At 48.3% G+C, this 20,428-nt stretch overlaps 1 protein-coding gene and 1 non-coding gene across 5 annotated transcripts in view; both read left to right on the forward strand.

Annotated features, from left to right (window-relative positions):
* Positions 1-20,428, forward strand: part of ZBTB7C (zinc finger and BTB domain containing 7C) — a 380,371-nt gene that overhangs the window by 224,705 nt on the left and 135,238 nt on the right. For all 4 annotated transcript variants that reach the window (XM_074383493.1, XM_074383494.1, XM_039463856.2 and 1 more), the window contains one exon: positions 905-966. The gene's annotated coding sequence lies outside the window, so the exon portion shown is untranslated. The remainder of the gene's footprint in view (positions 1-904; positions 967-20,428) is intronic.
* On the forward strand, positions 16,205-16,311 carry LOC120361690 (U6 spliceosomal RNA). Its single transcript, XR_005577831.1, has one exon. It is a non-coding gene; the product is annotated as a U6 spliceosomal RNA (small nuclear RNA).

Raw genomic sequence — 20,428 nt, forward strand, 5'->3', positions numbered from 1 at the left:
GCTTTGTCCTCTCGCTTGGTAAGTTCTTTTCCCCACCTTCGAAAATGTATTTAGCCGCGATTGTAAAAGCCAAGTCAAGTCACTCATGAGCAGTCTCCCTTCCCATCTAAGGATCTTCCCACTTTCCTACTCCCTCCAAATATCCACGTATGCATCAGCAAAACTAAAGGGCATCCTGTCTTGAAACATCACTGCCTCTGGGCGTTAATTGCCCAGACTCACATTACAACACATTACAGCGGTGACACACTCAGGCGAAATGCAGGAGAATTCACAGTTCAGGTTAGCGTTGTCATTAACTCAAGTCTTTGGTGTCAACTCTCTCTCGCCCCGAACGTTCCTGCCTGGCCTTACAGTCAACCTCCACGATGCATTTTCTGGCCTTTGTTGGTTTGTGTCAGCTCTTGAACATTATTTAAATGTAGTTTGGGGTCCATGAATGCAATTACCATTGTGTTATTATTCAGAGCCAGATTGTTAAGATGCAGGCAGCTGTACAAGGAGATGCCCTGTGCTGTGAGGTCCAATTTAGGAAGGCCTTCCGAGCTGCACGCGCAGGGTTGCTAGGCAACCCCATGCTACAGAAGTGGAGGCCTCACTCCGGAGTGGGAAGAAGCCGGGGCGCCTTCAGGGAATTGGAGGCAGTGGTCAATCTGAGACTGGCACAGCGCTGGGAAGGGAGAGAGAGGCGGTGTGGGCCAAGCCCATGGGCCTGGAGGTGTGGGATCCTGCGAGGAGTGAGGGGCGCCCACCCAACTAGGACGCGGTGTGCCCGGGGAGGGGGGAGCGCTGCGGGGAATGAGAACACAGAGAAGGTGCCGAAGCCTGAGGTCGGCCAGGAAACCGCTGAGGATACCCAGAGCAGATGCTAACATGATTCTCCGTCCCTTTCTTCTCTTTGCAGGAAATGAGCAGATTTGCAGAAAACCTGGTGTCCTGAAATTTAAGACTAAGACATCGGTGCTTGTGAGTATGAATTTTGCTTTTTTAGTTCTGTGGCTTAACAATGTTCCTGGGAAGTGGGTGGATTTCCCCATTAGGGGAAAAGAACATGGCCTGGATGGGATCGGCTTTTGGTTCTTCTTCTGGAGGGTTCCTCCCTCAGGGTGGGGCTGAACCCAGGAATGTAAGGCATTGAGTTGAAGGAGGGTGGTTTGAACCCTGGCTCTGCCCTCTAAGAGGAGAATGTTCCTACTGGCTCATGAAACAGTCACTCCCTTGACTTGATTGCTGTGCAGGAGAACAGGACTCCTCTAGAAAAAAAGAGAGATGTGCATTTTTTTTTTTTACTTGGGTCCACAAACAGTTTGTATAATTTTAAGTTTCCTGCTAGGTAGACCCCCTATTCAGAACAGTAAATTCTCATAGAAGCCATTTAACATTGTGTTAAACTAAGTGCAGTCACAGGAACCAATCTATTAATCCATTTGAGAATGTTATTAATCACCAGGTGCCAGGTATCACCTGGAGGCTCTGGGAAATCCACGACAAGGAGCAGGCATAGGCTCTGTTCTGGAGGAGCTTTCAGTCCAGTGCAGGAAGAGATGACACCAGCACATGAGACAAAGAACTTTATGACACGGTATATGCACCAGCTCTGGCTGGCATGGCCTGGGCAGAAATGCTACAGATGGGAAATGGTTAGGGAAGACTTCTGGAGAAGGAGGGGTCTGAACTGGGCTGATGAGGAGGGAAGCCATTCCAGGGAGGAAGGAACAGGGCATGGGGAGGATGGCGTAGGCATGGGTCTGAGGGCAGGAGGGGAGAAGATGCTGGTGAGGTTGGACAGGGCCAGGTGCTAAAGGGCTTGGCATGACTTCAGGAATGGTCCAGATGCAAAGAATCAGGGTGGAATAAAGGATTCTTCATCTAGGTAAATAAAATTTAGTTTCGGCCAGTTTGTCGGCCACTCCATGACATGAAAATGGCTGCATGAATTTTTCACCAAACTTGAAGTTGTATTTGAGATCAGTCTATACACTGAGTAGATTACAGGAAATTTACATTGGAGATCTTCCCTTTGTCTCAGAGAGAGACAGTGAGGGAGACACAAAGAGAAACAGAATGACAAGGAGAGAGGGAAACTTCTCCAGACAGCTGCAGTCAAGGGCTACCAGAGCCTTGTGAAGCCAGTGATGGGGTCACATTCTGAGCTCCCGGTGGACAGTCACCAATACAGCACTCCCAACTATCCACCTGCTTTTTCCCAGAGCCGCTTCTCACACAGGGAGCTCTGGATACTGTGCTCAGGATGAGAGGTGACTGGGATTTATTTATTTAATGATGATTGATTAATATATGTTCCAAGCGAGCAGGAGAAGTAGCTAGTTCTAAATCTCCATCACAACAGCCAGTATGCACATAGCATGACCAGTTCACAGCATACTTGATGGTATTGCCTCAGAGGTGCTTTACAAAGGCTCTGTCAGGTATTCCCACTCTGCAGATGAAGAAACTGAAGCCCAGAACCATTCAATATTTGCTCTAGTTTGCTCTGCTAGTAAGTGGCAGAGCTGCCTAAGAAGTTCACACTGACTTTCCACTGCACATAACCGGACATCGCTCTAATGATGCAACAGCCCTTTTTTGGCTCAGCCCCTGCCTCCTGCTTATTCATCCTGGGGAAGAAGAGTAATTGTCGTGCTGTTCCACAGGGTCTGGTTGTCGGAACCCTGTCTGTTCTGAATGTTCGTGGTTTGCTATTGCTGGCTCTTGTGGACTGTATGATGTCAGACTGGTGGTCTTCGGCAAGGCAAGTAGGTGGTTATGGTGCCTTCAAGGAGGAAGGCACCTGGGACTTGCAGCTCCTGGGACAAACCTCTGAAAAGATGCTGGAGAGTTTCATTTGTGCTGCTGGCAACTGACTTAGGTTGGGCTTGCTAGAAGTAGAGCCTGAGACAGGCGTCAGTGGCATGAGATACAGCCAGGGAAAGCTCTCCGGAAACGCTTCTCAAGGAGGGAGGGAAGCAGGATAGAGAAGCAGGAGCTGAGTGAGAATGTGGTCTCAGGGCAGGTCTCCTTGGGCTTGGTCCATGTCAGCTGCACTGCAGTGATATCTGACTTGGAGGCTGGGGACAGGGCATGTGTGTCCCCTTATTTGGTCAGCGGCTGCCCCAGAGTGTTGCTGGTGGTCCCACCTCCAAGGCATCACCTCAACCAAGAGCAAGGACCCGAGAATGTCACGAGTCATTCTTGTGTGCGACGTTCAGCAGCTGGGGAGTGAGTACCCCCAGCAGGTACAGAGACCTGGGCAGGGCATTAATTGCATTTATTCTCATGCCTGTGATACCACCATTGTAAAGACAGCCAAATGTCATTTTCACTGACCTGGCAGTAATTTTCATTGCAGTAAGGTTGTATTTTGGGAGTATAGGTATTAAAATGGAAATGAGTGCCAAAGTCTGGTTTTCTCAATGGAGTGTTTAAAATGCATAAGAACTTTACAAATGTTTTCTAATTCTTTAGAGTTGCTGTATAAACAATTGCTATGAGAACTGTAAATTATTTTTAATTCTAATTGCAAATAATTATTTTATTTCTAATTACAAATAATAATTATTATTTAAAGCAAATCACACAGTTTGAGGAACTGCACTACAGCCCCTGGAATTCCCAAATATTTAAAATAATTTAAAGTGTCACTAACTTCACTATTTAGTGCAAATGATTGAGGTCTCCTTGCATGTATTACCTGAGGTGATCTGCACATTATTTAATGACTTGCTGAAATATGTATTGTTTCCAAAGTGCACGTAGATTTCCTGTACTTTCAGCTCCATGTGAGTTTTCACTGTGGTTTCCTTTTATGAAATGATGTGACTATGATTTGGAGGTACTTTCTCAACACAGGATCTGGTCCAAGACGGAATGGGTTCTTTTGGTGGTAAGCCCCCTCTGATAGAAGGGGCTGAAACAGTAGCTAGGTCGTCTGTCAGCACGGTTACACAGCTGATCCACCCTGCCTGACAGCAGGCTTAGAAGACGTCTAAGGTCCTGTCACAGCTGAGTCACCTCTGTACATCTTCGGTATCATCATGGCCTTTATAGGCCATTTACCTCATGTGAAATCCAGGCTGCGGGGCTCACACTGGGCACTTAACTTCTGAAGTTTGGTCTTGAAGGCTTTGTTCGATGCCTGTATACATTTTCCAAATTGAGCTTATTTTGTAATCTTGTAGGCCTGGCAGATATGTTTTTCTCTTGCAAGCAAGCTCCCTTCTTCCCGTTCTCCTTCATGTTTACACTCTCTCTCAGGTTACAAGAAAATCCTCTAACTTGTTCATGACCTGTTCCAGCCCCAAGACAGATTTTGGTGGCACCCCCGTGAGGCAATGAAAAAAAAAATCTCATTTCTGTTCAAGAAATAGAATCATTATCTTGATTGAAATAATATCTTTCCTCAACCTGCAACCAGATAAAGCATCAAATTGGTGCAGTTTCCTTATCACTGCACGGAGTTTGCAGGACACAGAATAATGGCCTGTCAGCTGTTTCTGGTGGGGTGGTTTCTGTAATACAGAGCCCACAGCTCCTGGCCTGATTTGGATTATACTGTGTCTGGTGCAATGTAACATAATTCAATTAATGACAAATATCATTATATTAAAAGAAGAAGATAGCGTAGAACCTAAAACAGAACAAGCAATATTGTTTTCATTAGCCGCATCTAACATGCATAGGCAATGGTGGGGGGGGACTGAAGGCTACAGATGTTTATATCCTTTTATTAGGATGTGAGCGCTCTGGAACCCTGCCACCCCCTAGGCCTGAGCTTCCAAGGCTTTCGGGGGAGAAAGGGGGTGACTGGGCTTGAGAAGGTGGACCAGCTCCTGGTTTTGGATAGCAAACAGGACAGCCAGAAGCCAGCAAGCCGATATGTTTAGGAAGAAGGCTGAAAGAGCTGTGGGTAGGGAGGCAGGGGGTCTGGATTACAGTCCTGATTCACCATCACCATCGTGCAGCCTTGGGCTCTTCGAGTCTCAGTCTCCGCTTTGTTCAGAAAGGACAACATGGGGTATGAGGAGAAGAAAGTGAGGCAATGTTTGTGCAAAGCCCATAATACCGGCCGTACCTTTGATGCTTCCTGTCCCTCGTCCACTGAGTGGGGAGGCTCTGCTCCAGCCCAGGCAGGTCTGCCAGGTGGTAATATGCTGATTCCCACAAACATTCTTTTCTTCCGCACCACTCAGCTCACAACGCTCCTGCTTGGAAGGTTTCCTTAGCCTTAGAGAGCGAGGAGACAGAGTGGAATACGAACAGCATTAGCTCGGACTCCAGTTCAGGCCAGGCCTCGCTATCTGCTTGCCCCATGGCTTGGCCTCAGTTCCCTCTTCTATGAAAATAAAGGGGTGACTCAGGGATCTCAGGGGCTTGCCTTTCTAAGCAACTACTCTGTGGCAGGCACTATTTCAACCATTTTACAATTATTAATTAACATACTCCTCACAATAATCCCGTGCATTAGAAACTGATACTATCTGCTTTTTACAAGGGAAAGTAACAGAGAGGTTAAGTAACTTGTTCAGGGTCACACAGCCAGTAAGTGCTAAAATTAGAATCTGAAGCCCAGCAGTCTGGTTAGAAAACTTAAAATGGACTGCATCAGGACAAAATAATACAGGTCAAACAGCCTGGGCTTTCACCAGACACTAAACCATCATCCTATATTACAGAGGAGTAGTAATAATAATTGCATCTTTGTGGTGTTCTAAGAGGCCATAGAGGTTGTTCCTATGCTAGGTGGGAGGTTGAATGATATTCTGACCAAGACACCTAATCCTAGTAGCTCAGATCTCTTGCCTTGAATCCCACAAAACTGTGGCTAGCTGTATGTACACTGTAGAACATCAAGGTATGCAGACTCTGCCTTCCCACTTACTTGCCCTCATCTGGCCTATCCCCCATCTCCCGGCAGGGCCCTCCTGGGCCCTTGGGGCTGTGCTGTCTTCCAGGACTTCCTCAGAGAAGGAAACCATCCCTTCCAAACACCACCCATGCCTGCTTCGCTTCCCTCTCTCCCCCAGGTGTGGTGTAAGTGACATGAAAGCTTCTATCTTCAGAACCTTGTCTTCAAGAGGAGTGCTGGCCTGTCAGTGAGTGTGCCTGATTACCATGGTAATCACCAGCAAATGGTGTGATTTTCTAATACATTTCCATCTGAAATATGAACAGGTGTGCTGGGGAAATCAACGTTTATCAACAAGATAGGTCTAGGGAGATTCCTATTGAATTTAGGACTGCTCAAGGAAACAAAAGGAAGGAAGAAAAAAATAAATACCTTCCTTGCAGTCCAGGGCCTTCCAGCCTGACTTCTGACCAATTCCCCAGCAGATCCTCCTTTTCCTTCCCTCCCGAGATGGTCTCCTGCCCTGGCTTCCAAGCTTGTCATTCACATTCCTCCCGGCCCTTCCCTTTCCTCTCTCCTTCTCAGTGCTTATCCACCTGTCCAATCCCACCAGCCCTGAGAAGCCCTCCTTTGTCCACTCAGCCCCCAGAAATCTCTGCCTCCTTGACCACCTGTAGCCTCCACATTCCCCACATCCAGTGTTAGAGTCTTTCTCCGCAGCTGGCTGGGAGGCACCCCCCACCCCAAGTGACATCCATTCATCTGCTGTATAACTCGGCCACCAGGCACAAGCCTTGCTCAGCCATTCAGGATCCCTTATTGGTTGGGGACTCCGGTCCCATCCCCAGTCCTCAAAAAAGGAAAGCCTCCACTGAGCCAAGAGCCTCTCTGGTTACCTAGGGGCCCCCAATTGAAAACATCACCAGGACCCCTCTGGGGGGCTCTAGAGCAGAGTGCCACAGCCAGATTGCTTTTTTCCCGCTGGAGAAACAGAATTCTCTGCATCGTGGTATTCTTTCCGGAGGTAAAGGCAGCAGGGGCAACCAAGGAAACAGCAAGGCAGTTTTGATCTTTAAGCCTCAGGGTCCCTGGCATTGGCCCCTCTGCCCGCTTCAAAATCAGTCCTGGCTCTGGCTATGAGAAGCCACACTCCTGGGACCAGGAAGGGTCTTCCTGCTGCTCCAAGGGCACCCTCGGCGAGGGAGAGGTAGGGCCCAGGCAGAGGCAACTTTGCCCAGAGGGCCCTGGCACAATGGCACTCGTGATTGGCTCCACTGCTTTGTCCTGGATCTGTCAGTGTCTCAGACACAGAGCAAGCAGGAGAACAGAATGGGCCTGATAGAGGCTTCTACATGAAAGACCTCCGTCTTCACTTTCAAGTAGACAATGCATCAGAGAAGTTGCCAGACCCGCTCTGATGATGCGACAGGCATCAGCTAATATTTTGATTTTAATAGAATGAATAATAAAGAGCCCCAAGTGTCTCTCAGAACTAATTTTGAAGACCATATTCTGCCATATGTCCTTCTAGTTGGATCAGGCTCCCAAAGAGATCGTAACAATAGGCTTAAACCAAAAAAAGAAAGAAAGAAAGGTGTTCCTCCATCAACTTTTCTCTCTTTTAATTTCCTTCTTGTAATGCTTCTCACAGAACAGTAACTTACGAAAAGATGAAATGAAGTTGGAACAAGCAGCAGCAGGCAGAAGAGGCCCGACATGGTAGCCCTCACTTTTGTTCTGCAGTGCGATGCCCTCCCTGAGCATGGCAATGTGAAGCCTCCCGTGCACACAAGTACCAAATACATTTAAGGGAGAGGGCACTGCCTTCTGCCACAGGGGTCCACATGAGCCAGGGGCCTGGCAGGAAACAGGTGGCAAACTCCAATTCATAGATAATTTGGAGAGTTGAGTCCAAAGGCCAGTGCAAGGCACAGGAAACGCACAAGACCCAGTGCAGTACCCCAGGGCTGCAAACACCAGGGAGCTGTTACACCCAGAGGCACTAAAGGGGCAAGGAGAGGGAGGGGCTGCTAGAAGCAGAGATAGTGAGGGTGGGGTGGAGGGGCCACCTTACTGGGCCTGTGACCTCTGGTCCAGGGATACAGCCAGTCTGAGGCCTCCCTGAAGAAAGGGATACAAGGCATTAAACATCCCAACCTCAACCTCCCTCCAGTCTCCACCTGGGGCCCTACAGGGCTGAGAGGAGGCCAGAGGCAAGGGAGCCCATTGCTGTGTCTGCAGGGGTTGGCTTCCAGGGGCACAAGAAGAGTGGAGAGTGGGACAGGAGGGGCAAGTGGAAGACCACAGCACAAGCCTCGGCCCCAAGAGGAACCCAAGTTCTCAACAGGCCAGGACTGACCAGAGGGCTGACTTCAGGCCCTCCAAGAAAGTCCATAGCTCACAGACACACACACACACGCACACACACACACACATACCGTCCTAGTGACCAGGGATTATACTTCCTTTTGCCAGGAACACAGGAATGATGGCATTGTCACAGAAGGTTCCCCTGGAAGAGGAGAGATGGGGCCATAAATGAATCCATACTGAAATGCCACCTTGGGTCCCTTACTCAGAGAAGGAGCTGAAGGAGGGGACTAGAATAGTTCTAGCAGGGTGCCCCAGGAGTCACCAGGAGGGGGCCTTGAAGAAGTGCCAGCCAAAAGCAAGTGGTCAAGGCAGAGAGCAGGAGGGCCTGAGTTCTAGAAGCTAAGTCTGAGGGTAAAGCAGGAGGGTGAGGGGGGCCACTTGGCTGGTAGAAGCCACCCTCCAGCTGGCCCTGCTCATCCTTGGCTCCTGGTCATGCTCAAGGCCACAAGTGGTTCTTGGAAGTGTAGGCAGCTCCCAGCTCTGTGCCCTGAAGGGGTTTATGCTGATGAAAACACACCAGTGAAGTGATCGCTCCAGTAGATCCAGCCCACCCTATGTGGGGCCTAGGCCAAGCACTTGCAGGCATCATCTCTTTTCATTGTCCCAAGACCATGAGGTGGGTATAGCCCCAGAGAAGGGAGCAGAGGCATGAGAGATCAAGTCACTTTTCCAGGGCTGCACGCTAAACTTTACTAAATGAGTTTGATTAGGAACTCCTCCCTGGCCTGGCTGCCTGCTGGCAGTCCCCTGGCTGAGATGAGTCCACCCCTACAGAGAAGAGAGCATCTTTCAAATGTTGGAAAATACATTTACATTTTTTATTTGGGAAAAAAATTAAATTATAGAGAACTACAAACAGAAAAATAATCCAAAGAATACCCTTATATTTTTATATCTCAGATTCACCTGCTGTTCACATTTATAGCACTTGCTTTATCATTTGTGTTCTGTCTTACACACACACACACAAACACACAAACGCACGTGATAATGGCAAATTCACCCCTACATACCTCAGCATGTGTTTCCCAAGGATAGGCATATTCTCTGACATAATTATAGCATGGTTGATTGATACATTTAACATGTATACAACACTTTTATCTAATCTATGCTTCATATCCTGATTTTGTCAGTTAACTTCATACTGTTCTCCCCAGCATTCCTCCCTCTGGTAGATCTCATCTAGGGTCGAATATTGCATTTAGTTGTATCTCTTTGTCTCCTTTAATCTGGAACATTTCACAGCCTTTCTTTGTCTTTTATGACATGGACATTTTTGTTTGTTTGTTTGTTTTGTTTGTTTTTTGTTTGTTTTATTTTTTTGAGACGGAGTTTCACTCTTGCTACCCAGGCTGGAGTGCAACGGTGAGATCTCGGCTCACCACAACCTCCACCTCCTGGGTTCAGGCAATTCTCCTGCCTCAGCCTCCTGAGTAGCTGGGATTACAGGCATGCACCACCACGCCCAGCTAATTTTTTGTATTTTTAGCAGAGACGGGGTTTCACCATGTTGACCAGGATGGTCTCGATCTCTTGACCTCGTGATCCACCCGCCTCGGCCTCCCAAAGTGCTGGGATTACAGGCTTGAGCCACCGTGCCTGGCCGACACGGACATTTTTTAAGAATACAGTGCCCTCCACTTATTTGTAAGACAGTATTCCTCATGTTGAATTTGTCTGATGTTTCCTCATGATTAGACCCAAATTATGTATTCTTGGCCAGAACCCTGCATAAGCCCTCTTGCTTCTTCTCAGGGAAGAATCTTCATCATCAAGAGGCCCTCTTTGGTGGTGTTCATTTTGATCTCCCAGTCCAGGCAGTGTCTGATTTTTCCATTATAGCATGACTGGGTTTTTTTCTCCCTTGGAACTAGCTAGTGGTCTATGGGGAGACATTTTAAAACCATGCAGTACCTTGCTCCTCACTGGTCTCTCTCTCGATGTAGCACCCATTTCTGACTCTTGGCTCATCCAATCATTAGCGCAAGGTTGCAAAGTGACGCATTTCCAACTCCAGCACTGCCTCCATGCTTGCCAGTAGGCCCTTGGCATTCTACTGTAAGCAACAGAATGCGTTTATTTATTCTCTTCATTGAATGATGAACTCTGGTTTTTCCAATGGTTTCGTATTTGATACACCACTATCCCTATTTTGAGTATGTGCTTACTTTCTGGTCTGCAGAGGTTTCCAGGCTTATTTTGTAGTTACCTGGCACCAGCGCTGGAATCAGTCATTTCTCTGAGGGCTCTAGTTCCTTTTAGCGGGGCATGGCATTAGACACCCAGAACGGGGTTTGCTCATTGCTGTATGTCTTGCACCTTGGCCCTTTCGGGTGACAAAACTAGGAAATACATGCATCTGTACACGTAGACACCCACATGCTGTTCATCCACACGCGTACACACGCACATACACTTACATATTCGTATTTGAGAAATCACGAATCCACACCAATACCTCCGATTCCAAACCACCTCAACGGGGTTGTTTCCTGCCTTCCCCGTCTCATAATTATGTGTCCTTCTTCAGCAGTCAAACCTGGGCTCCCGGAACTGTCAACAAAATTCACTCATTTGCTCATCCTGTATTACATCGAAAATATTCTCAGAATTGTTTCACCCGAATCACTACAGCCAGCAAACCTCCTTCCCCTCATCCTCACCTTACTGTGCCATGTTCATAAATTACTAGAATAACGGACGATCTTTCTTTCCTGATTTTTTCTGTCCTTCGGTATGGTTACAGTATTTATTTGGACTACAGTTAGGTTCCTTTTTGTTTTCAGTTTGAGGGAGTTTTTTTCCCTTCTCATTTTTATTGATTTAATTTTTAAAAATGAATAGGACATTAACATGCTTTCAGAAGTCAAAACTATATAGAAAGGTATAGTTGGAGATATGTCACTCTACTCTGTAGCCCATTGCTTCCTTATACGTAACCAATTTAATTGTTTTCTGCTTACACATTTATTTGTGTTAAGAGAGCTAAATTATATGTTGTCTTATTTCCCCTTCTTTCTTACAGAAAAGGTAGCATTCTATATATAGATAGGTAGGTAGATTAGATAAAGATTTAGACATATTTACATTTTACTTTATTCATTCAATAATATATCCTGGCAATCACTTCATATCAGTCCATATCATCACTCTTTTTTACAGCAGTGTAATACTCCATGGTGTGTACGTATCATGGTTTATTCACTTGATCTCTTATGGACGACCACTTAGGTAGCTTCTCATATTTTGCAACTACAAATAATGCTACAGTGCTTGTGCATGTGTGTTTCACGTGTGTTTCATGTGGTCGAGGTTCTAAAAATGGAATTTTCAGGTTGAAGAGGATGTAGTTCTGTTAGTTGTTGCCAGATTCCCCTCCATGGGGTTGTGTCAGTTTGTGATCCGATTTTCCCACAACCTTGCCAACAGACGCTGTTGTCAAGTTTTTGAATTCTTGCCAATTTCATTGGTAAGAAATGATATCTCAGTGTAATTTTAGTTTTCATTAATTTTATTATAAGTGAAGCTGAACATTTTTTCATATGTTTAATGATCTTTTTAATGTCGCTTTTTGTGAATTGTCTATGTCTTTTGTCCATTTTCTATTGGGTTTTTGGTTCTTTGTCCCTCAATTTTTAAGAGTCTTTTATATACTAGAGATATTAACCCTTTGTCTATGATATATGTGACAAATGTTTTCTCCCAGTTTATCATTTGCTGTGACTTTACTTATGGGATTTGTCATATAAATTCTTTTGTATAGTCAAACTATCCAGTCTTTTCTTCTTACAGCCAGGTTATAGAAGAATTCACCCATGTGGAAACATAATTTTTATGGCTATACAATGCTAAGTCATGATTTTCACATAGATTCTCAAAGATGAATTGGAATCCCAGGCTGATGGGATGAAGGACAGAGGAGGGCAGAGGGGCAGCCCATTTCGAAGTTGGAGCAAGCCCTGTTGATTTTAGGATGGGGAGAGGGGACAACTGGTATCTGTCCTCCAGTGATGGACATTCACACGAGGCATCAAGACCAGTCCTTGTGACACAGTGCAGTGACAGGACCCGCAGGGAGGGCTGTGGACTTTGGAGGAGGGAGAGGTCCTTTGGGTTGGGCATCCAGACTCTGGGGCAGGGCCAGGACTAGGATGAGGCAAGTGAGGCACTCTGTAAAATTTAAGGAGGTACTCACTCTCAGGGGCATGCAAGTGCAGGCCTGGCACCTGCAGCGAGTGCCTCCTTAAGTGTGCTGCCCTAGGGCCTCCCCTGCCTCCCGCTGCTGCCTACTCTTCCTTGGGGAGAAGAAGGACTTGCCGGACCTTGGAAAGATACACGTTGAATGGATGGGAAGCGGGGGCGTATCACAGACCCTGAGACTGTGAGTGGGAGAAGCAGTCCGTCCATGAGGGAACTGGCCCAGCCAGAAGTGGTGTGGTACTAGAAAGGCGGGCTGGGAGGAGTTTGGATTTTATCCTGAAGGTCCTGGGAAACCACCGCAGGACTTTAAGAAATGATGACAAACTGAGGGAAATGGGGATGGTAACAGCCACTTCCCAGAGTTGACGTCCAGATTAAATGAGATAATCCGCGTAAACCTTTTCAGTTGGCATGGGGCCTGGTGTGGAGTGGAAGCTTAATCATCATGGGTTTCTTGGACTTTGAGGGGATCTACTGATTTTCCCAATCAGGCTTTGGGTCTAACATCCTAAACGAAGCAGGACTGTTCAAATTACAATGTAGGAATAGAAAGCTAACAAAACTTAAAGTAGACGAGCTGTCCACTCCTATCTGGAAGCATCTTGGGAGGAGGAAGACGGCATGTTCAAGGACTCGAGGAAAGTCGGGGCTCGCAGTTTCTCCAAGGCCTCCATTCTCAGAACAGAAACCGAGGCCTGGGAAGGCTCTGCAGTGGGTTCCTGGCTAACAGTGAGCTCATGGCTGTGCCGGAGTCTCCTCTCCCGTCCCGCTTCCCTCCCACCACCTCCTAGACAGCGCCTGCGCTCCTCTGTCTCTGCAGGAGGCCTTCCCCACAGTCTGTGAATGTCCTCCCTGAACCGTGCTGACCCCAAAAGCAGAAAAAGCGAGAAGCAGACAGGACCAGGTGGCCCTTCCCACCCCCACTGTGGCAGGCTGGCCTGGGATAGAGCAGCAAGTCCAAGGCCCTTTCCACACAGGCCAGCTCCCTGAGGGAGGGGCTGCCCAAGGACCTGAGGGCTGTCATTGGCCTCGGCTCCCAGCCCAGTGAAGGCCATTCCTTGTGCCCCCGTTGGTCACGCCAGTCGAGTGTGTGGGGAAATACGTGTGCAGTGATAAGGCAGGTGCATCCTTCAGAGCTCGCTGGTCTGCCTCTCCCCTGGCTCCCGCTGATAGAAGCCAGGAGGTCGCCTGAGCCTCCCAGACACACTCATGGAGGCAGGGTACACAGACTCTGCTCCAGCTCCCAATCCCCACTCCCCCTCACCCGCTTCAGGCCGGCAGCTCCTGCTGAGAAACCTAATGGGTCCTGGGCAAATTCCCAGCCACCAGCCCTCCCTGCACCCCTGCCTCCTCCACCAGGCTGTACAAGTGGCTGCCCAACAGGCCATCATGACATTTAAGGGCACTGGGAAGCCTCTGATGCAGACCCTTCTTACCAACACGGGGTGCTGCTTAAAATCCATCCTCAATGCATCCTCAGCCTCACCATGTCCTGTCTGTGGCAGAATCCACTGCCACCTCTTCCCACATACCTTTCTCAAACTCCAGAGGAAGACTGACCTTCTCCCTCTGCCTGCAGCCTACACAGTAGGTTTCAACTTTACGGACAGGTCTTGCCACATCTGTTTTTTGTCCCGGGTAGCTGTGAACAAAACTGTCTGCCTCTTTCAGTATGAACTACCCAAGAGCTAGAGCTACTTCTTATTCTGCTTTGAAATCCCCAGATATGTGGATTGAGTGACTGACATGCAAATGGAAAGACCACAGTCTTCAGAGACTGGAACGAGTAAGCTTGGAGTCTGGCATGATACTTGCCAAGTGGCCTCAGGGAAGCCACTTAAATTGTCAGCCTCTATTTTCTCATTCATTCAATGGGATAATGGTATCTACCTTGCTGGGCTGTTGCCCCACATAAAGCAGTCAGAGTGCCCAGCCCAGGACCTGGGCCCCAGCAGATACCTGTTGCTTCATTCACAGATGCCTACTATGTCCCTGCTCTGGGCCAGCCTTCAGGGCAGCTAGGGGTTCAGCAAGTTCCAGAAGCCTCTGTTGAGAGCCCTCTGTCTGGGTTGTGCTGGCGCTGGGGCTCCAGGGATGGGTACAGCAGCCCTTCCCTCCAGGCACTAATGGTCACTCCCATTATGGGCACAGTGGATTTTCCAGGCTCCTTCCAGCCACATAGTTGCTGAGATCAGCTCCTAGAATTTGGTGGTGGATGATTCCTGAGATATTCTTCCCGGAGTGAAGGGCCTGGCCTAGGTAAGGGAAGTGAGGGCTGCAAGGGGAGAGGAACTCAAAAGAAACAGAGGGCTGAGCTCCTGACCTCAGAGTGCCTGGTATGGCATGCCTATTGCTCTCCAGGAGGGGCTGAGATGGCCAAAGCCAGCCTGGGTTCCTCCTTTAGGGAAAATAGGTGTCAGCCAGCTGTTGGGATAAATCACGAGCTGGGCTTTGTCCTCTTGTTTAACTTGGGGCCAGGCCTGGGAGTACTGGACAGAGCTCCAGGGCTCAGGCAGGGCCAGGGAAAGACTTAAGTGAGACCTGGTGCCTTCTTCTACTGCCAAGGGAGTTTCTGGGTCCAGGCCTAGCAGACTGGGACCTGCCAACCTCAGTTTCCAGATTCTAATGCCCCATTTTCAGGTAGGCAGCTGGTAAGAGACAGTTGAGTGTAGGCTGCAGGCAGAACCCAGGGCACAGCTCCTTATGGGATCAGAAAATGAGGGGTCCCTGCCCTGTGGGGCGGGGGGAGGGCTCGTCCTGGGGAAGGCACCACGCTCCCATGAAAGGCCTGGACGACAACCACAGAGGCCTCTACAGTCATACAATGGTTGGGGGGAGGGTCTCTGTCATCGGTCAGTGCATAGGGGATGGGTGCAGAGGAGTGGGGTGGGCCTAGTGAGGTAAGTGTACTGAGGAAGGCTCTGGGAGAGGCACCTGTGGAACCCCAGGGTTTGAATGACTTCAGAGGTGGGGGGGCTCCCCCAAGAGTACCTGCTTCCTCTGTTAAGGTGTCAGTAGCTCTTTTTCTTCTCCTGGCCACCTTTAAAGGTCTGAGGACCAGTGGGAGGGCTTGTCCCATCCCCTAATTCAACATCCCGGCCATGCCTTCCTGAACGTGTCTGAAAATGCTCATCCCCAAGGCTGCCCCCTGGTTTGGTGAGCTTCCCTGGGTGGGAAGTTTCTCTGTGCTCATGATCCCTCTCTGCCTCCTCTCAAATCCACCATTTCTCCTGGTGGGTGGATCCCAGAACCCCCAGCTCTTATCTCAGCCTGCGCATCCTTCTGTGGAGAGGATGCCAGGCCCCCCAGGAGCTGTGATGGGTGAGTCCCTGTTCAGACCCAGATGCCCCACTGCAGAATAGGGAAGCTGGATACTAGTTAGCCAGTAGGGCATGGGTAGAGGGCTTCTTTGGCACAGGCCTGGCAAGCAGGTGTCCATCATTATCCAGCACACTAAGAATGCTGAGGCAGGTCTTTGGTCCACTTGCTGGTGATACAGTGGAAAGCAGTTAAGCAGCTGGGAACCCTGTCACCCCATTGCATAGGCATGAGAGCATGCTTGAGGCATATTTTGCTGGGGGAAGGTGGCCTTTTCGGGGAGTGCAGTTCAAGTGTGGCTTTCAATGGATAGATAATGGAGTGACATTTTAATTGTGTTTCTGGCAGGTCAGGAGAGGTGAGGGGTGGGAGAGTAGATGGAGTCAGAGAAACACAGAGACCTTCGCTCCACTCTCGTCATAACAGAGAGAACACCGACTTTATCATCAAAAATGGGACGTGTTTGTGCTCGCTTCAGAAGCACATATACTAGAATAGGAACGACACAGGGAAGATTAGCATGGCCCCTTCACGAGGATGACACACAAATTCGTGAAGCAGTCCATATTTTTTTCTTCTTTGAGACAGAGTCTTGCTCTGTAGCCCAGACTGGAGTGCAGTGGCATGATCTCAGCTCACGGCCATGTCCACCTCCTGGGGTCAAGCGATTCTCCTGCTTCAGCCTCCCCAGTAGCTGGGACTACAGGTGTGCGCCACCATGCCCAGCTAATTTTTGTATTTTTAGTAGAGACAGGGTTTCACCATGTTGGCCAGGATGGTCTCGATCTCTTGACCTCATGACCTGCCCACCTTGGCCTCCCAAAGTGCTGGGATTACAGGTGTGAGCCACTGCACCCAGCCTAGGAGTCTATATTTTTAAGAAAAAACAACAACAAAGGGACACTTCTGATAGTGAAAGTGGGCATTATTATAATCATAAGGGAAAACATATGTAAAATGGGACTTCCCCTGGCAAACATGGGACTTCATGAGCCAGTATGCTTGGCTGTGTTTTCTCCTCTCCATTTGCCCATGAGAAAGAAGAAAGTGGACTGCACAGTGCTTGCCAGGTGTTCATGGGCTATATAGCCTGTAACAGGACACTTCGCCTTTCTGACCCTCGGCTCCCTCATCCAGAGTTTCCTTCATTCATTCTGTAGATATTATTTTGTACCTTCCATGTGCAACACAGTGTGCCAGGTACTGTGAGTTCAAAAGTGAAGACGGCAGGGCCCCAGTGCTGTCAGATCCCTGGGGTCCCTGACCTCTCCAGGGACACAGCTCTAGCCCATGACGTCATGTGATCTCGTTTGGGGAGGTGAAACCGTTAAGTAACAGCAGAGTAAGGCTGCCTCTGGAACACGTCCAATTGAGTGGTAAGAACAATGGCAAGGCAAGGGGACTGAGAGGTGAGGAGTACTGTGCTCATTTTATGGAAGAGGAACTCAGGATGCAAAAAGATGGGATAAAGCACACAGCAGCGTGCAGTAGGCGGAGGTAGAATGCCTACCCAAGGTTGCCTGAAAATAGTCAATGCCCTTTCTTACATCTCACCTTTCTCTCGAGTAGCCCATGCCTGCTCCCCAGCCCCCGTGCAGCCATCTGGACAGCAGACCCTGTGGTTCACATAGACCCCCTTCGGGACAGGGCAAGTGCCCCGGACCAGTTGCAACATTCACCAAGGGCTGCTGGGGGTGTCTTACCTCAGCCACTTCCCTTCTGTTTGCTCAGATTCCACAGCTGAGAAGTTGATCCAATAAATCTTCTGCTTCTAATCTTCCAGAGGGGTGAGGGTCAAGGAGAAAGGTGTGATAAGTGTTCTGAGCTGCTCTGAGGAAGGGGGTAGATATAAGAAGCCACGTTTATGCCTGATGCAAGAGACACAACACCATATTATCCTTTATGCAACTTCCACTAAAATGTAAAACAGGAAATTGTCCCAAAAATGGAAGATGATTTGCTGAGTCTTACAGGACAGGTGATAAGCCTTCAGTCTTCTAGCTCTTTAATCTAGTGTCCCTCGTCTACAAGATCTGCCTTCCCCATTTCTTCATAGGCATCTAAGAATTGGTGTTTATTAATAAAAATCATTGGTGAGATTGAGCAATTTAAATCATTTTAGTGGACATTTATATTTCATGTTCTTCCTTATTGATGTATAGTATACATTTAATATATTGTATTATAGATTTAAACCTATGTCTATAACATATAATGCAGTGTTTTCTCCCAGTCTGTTTTTAACTTGGATCGTGGTATTTTTGTAATCAAATCCATCACTTTCCCCCCTTATAACTTGCGGTTTTTGTGTCACGTTTAGAAAAACCTGCATATCAACCATATATTTGTCAAACAAAAATTTGCGTTTCCAGATCTGAAAACTTTGGTGCAGGGATCCCAGGAGGTTGTCTTGCAGCAAGTAAACCTTTTCCAAAGATGTCTTTGCTGGGAGCCTCTGACTAAAAGGCCCAGGACAGCTTAATCAGCCTGGGCCTCACCGTGAACCCTCACACAGACCTGGGCTCTTGCCAAGCTCTGCCCTTTGCTCCCCATGAGTTGGAGCCTGATAATAAGCTCAGTGAAGTGAATATTGACTGCGGCACCCTCAGAATGTGTTGTCCTGGTCACCAAGGCCAAATCAAAGCATGTGGACTTGTTTTTCCTTTTGGTCGTCCTTGCCCCTCCCCTGTCTCTTCCCCACACTCTGAAAGGGATCTGAAATCCTACCAAAACTGTTTTATGTGGGCAGGCACCTTTATCCCACTGTTGCTGCTCTGATGCAAAACTTCTCACAGATCTGAATACAGAAAATGATCTTTTCAAAACACCATTCAGTGTAATTTTATAAGCTCTGCACTCATTGCCCTAGCATCTTCTCAAAGAAACCTAGAGACCCTGTGTCTGCTGTGTTATACAAGAAACCCGGGTAATCAGAAAAGGACTATTAATCCTGTTTGGGCTCATCCTCACTAATTCATTGTTTCTGGCAAGGGGGAGAAAGATTGCTTTGAAAAGCTTCTTGGAAGGACCTTGGCGCACACACACACATGCACACACACACACAAACACACACACACACACACACACACACACACACACACACGACCTAGCAATGCAGTGGCCTGAATTTAACATTTCTGAATAGGTTACTCAAGTGTTAGGTCTGTGCTGAGTCTGGTTGCCTTTGATGTCCCCCAGACCTTAGTGCCACAGGCTTTCAGGGTACATTTTCTTTGTTGGGATACAGGGCTGAGTAACAGTTAACTCCAAAGAGAAAAGGCAAGAGATGGAGGCCCCAGCACAGGAGCAGCTGGAAGGAGGAAAGAGCTGGGCCAAGGCTCAGAATAGCTGAGTTCTGGCGCCAAAGGGTGAAAAGGGCAGAGGAAATGGGTAGGCTGGGGCCTGTGGGAGGGGCAGGTTGGACTGAGAGGGGAAGTAAGGGCGGCTGTGGCCTGGAGAGATCACTTGTCTGTGGAAAGCTTTCAAAGTGGAGATTCAGGAGTGGGTGGGAGGCCTGGAAGGGTACAGGGAGGGTTTGGATGTTGCCTCCGGCCAAGGAAGGACCAGACACAGGACTACCTCCAGATGGCCATTGTGCAGAGAACCAGCACAGACGGCTCGGGCATAAGGGTGGCACGAGATTCTGAGGACCAGAGTGGGGCAGGGCTGAGCAGGCTCTACTGTGTGCTTTCAGCTGAGATTGAGGTCAGAGGAAGAGGAAGAGGCCTTTTCCTGGGGCTTGGGGCTGCGATGGGGGAAACAGCCTCAAGAGCTTCCCTCCCATCCAGTAAGGACATCACAACTGATCCACCTTCTGGCTCAGGAGGTGCCCAATAGGTACCAGAGCCATGTTCTAGTGTGGACAACAGCTTCCAGGCCCACTTCAGCAAAACCATCACCAAATGTGCCCAATATGGTCCATCCATGGCTCACCCCTGGCTGCCCGTGGCAGTGCGGTGCCCGGGCCCTGGATGCTTTGGGGGTCACTCCCTGACCCACTTCCCTGCTGGAAACTCCTTTTGCTTTTCCCCTAAAATGCTTCTTCATTGATCCTGTTGGTAATGCTCAGGACTAGGCCAGTGCTTCTACCTGCACGTGACCGGGACCCTGAGCATCCGCAGGACTGGCCCTCCCTGTGATGACATTACTCATGTCGGAACTCCCACCCCCATGGCATCCCTAGGAGGGAGGTGGGGAGAAACCAAGGGTCTGAGAAGCTGAGGAGTCCAGCTTCCTGGTGAAGAGAATGGGCTCTGCAGACACAAAGGGCAGCAAGACATTGTGCGCTGCCTCTTCTATGAAGCATCCATGATTGGCAGGTTCCTCCTATCCAGGGTTCTTATTTCTTCAAAAATAAACAAATAAATAAATAGAAGCAGCAAATTCTCAGAGATGAAAAGTAGATTAGCAGTTACCAAGATTCAGAGGAGGGGAATGTTGGAAAGTTATTGCTTAACAGTTAAATTTTTGTTTGGGTTAATGAAAGTTTTGGAAATAGTGCTGATAGTTGTACAACACTGTGAATGTACTTAATGCCATTGAATTTTGCCTTTAAATGGTTAAAATAGCAACATTTATGTTATACAAGTATAAACATTTACCACAATTTTAAAAAGTATTCTCCTATAAGGATGCAATCAAAGCGTTCAGTCAAAAAATCTGGGACAAATGTATTATGCAGTGTGCAGT

Source organism: Saimiri boliviensis, chromosome 13 (assembly GCF_048565385.1).
Source record: "Saimiri boliviensis isolate mSaiBol1 chromosome 13, mSaiBol1.pri, whole genome shotgun sequence".
NCBI lineage: Eukaryota > Metazoa > Chordata > Mammalia > Primates > Cebidae > Saimiri > Saimiri boliviensis.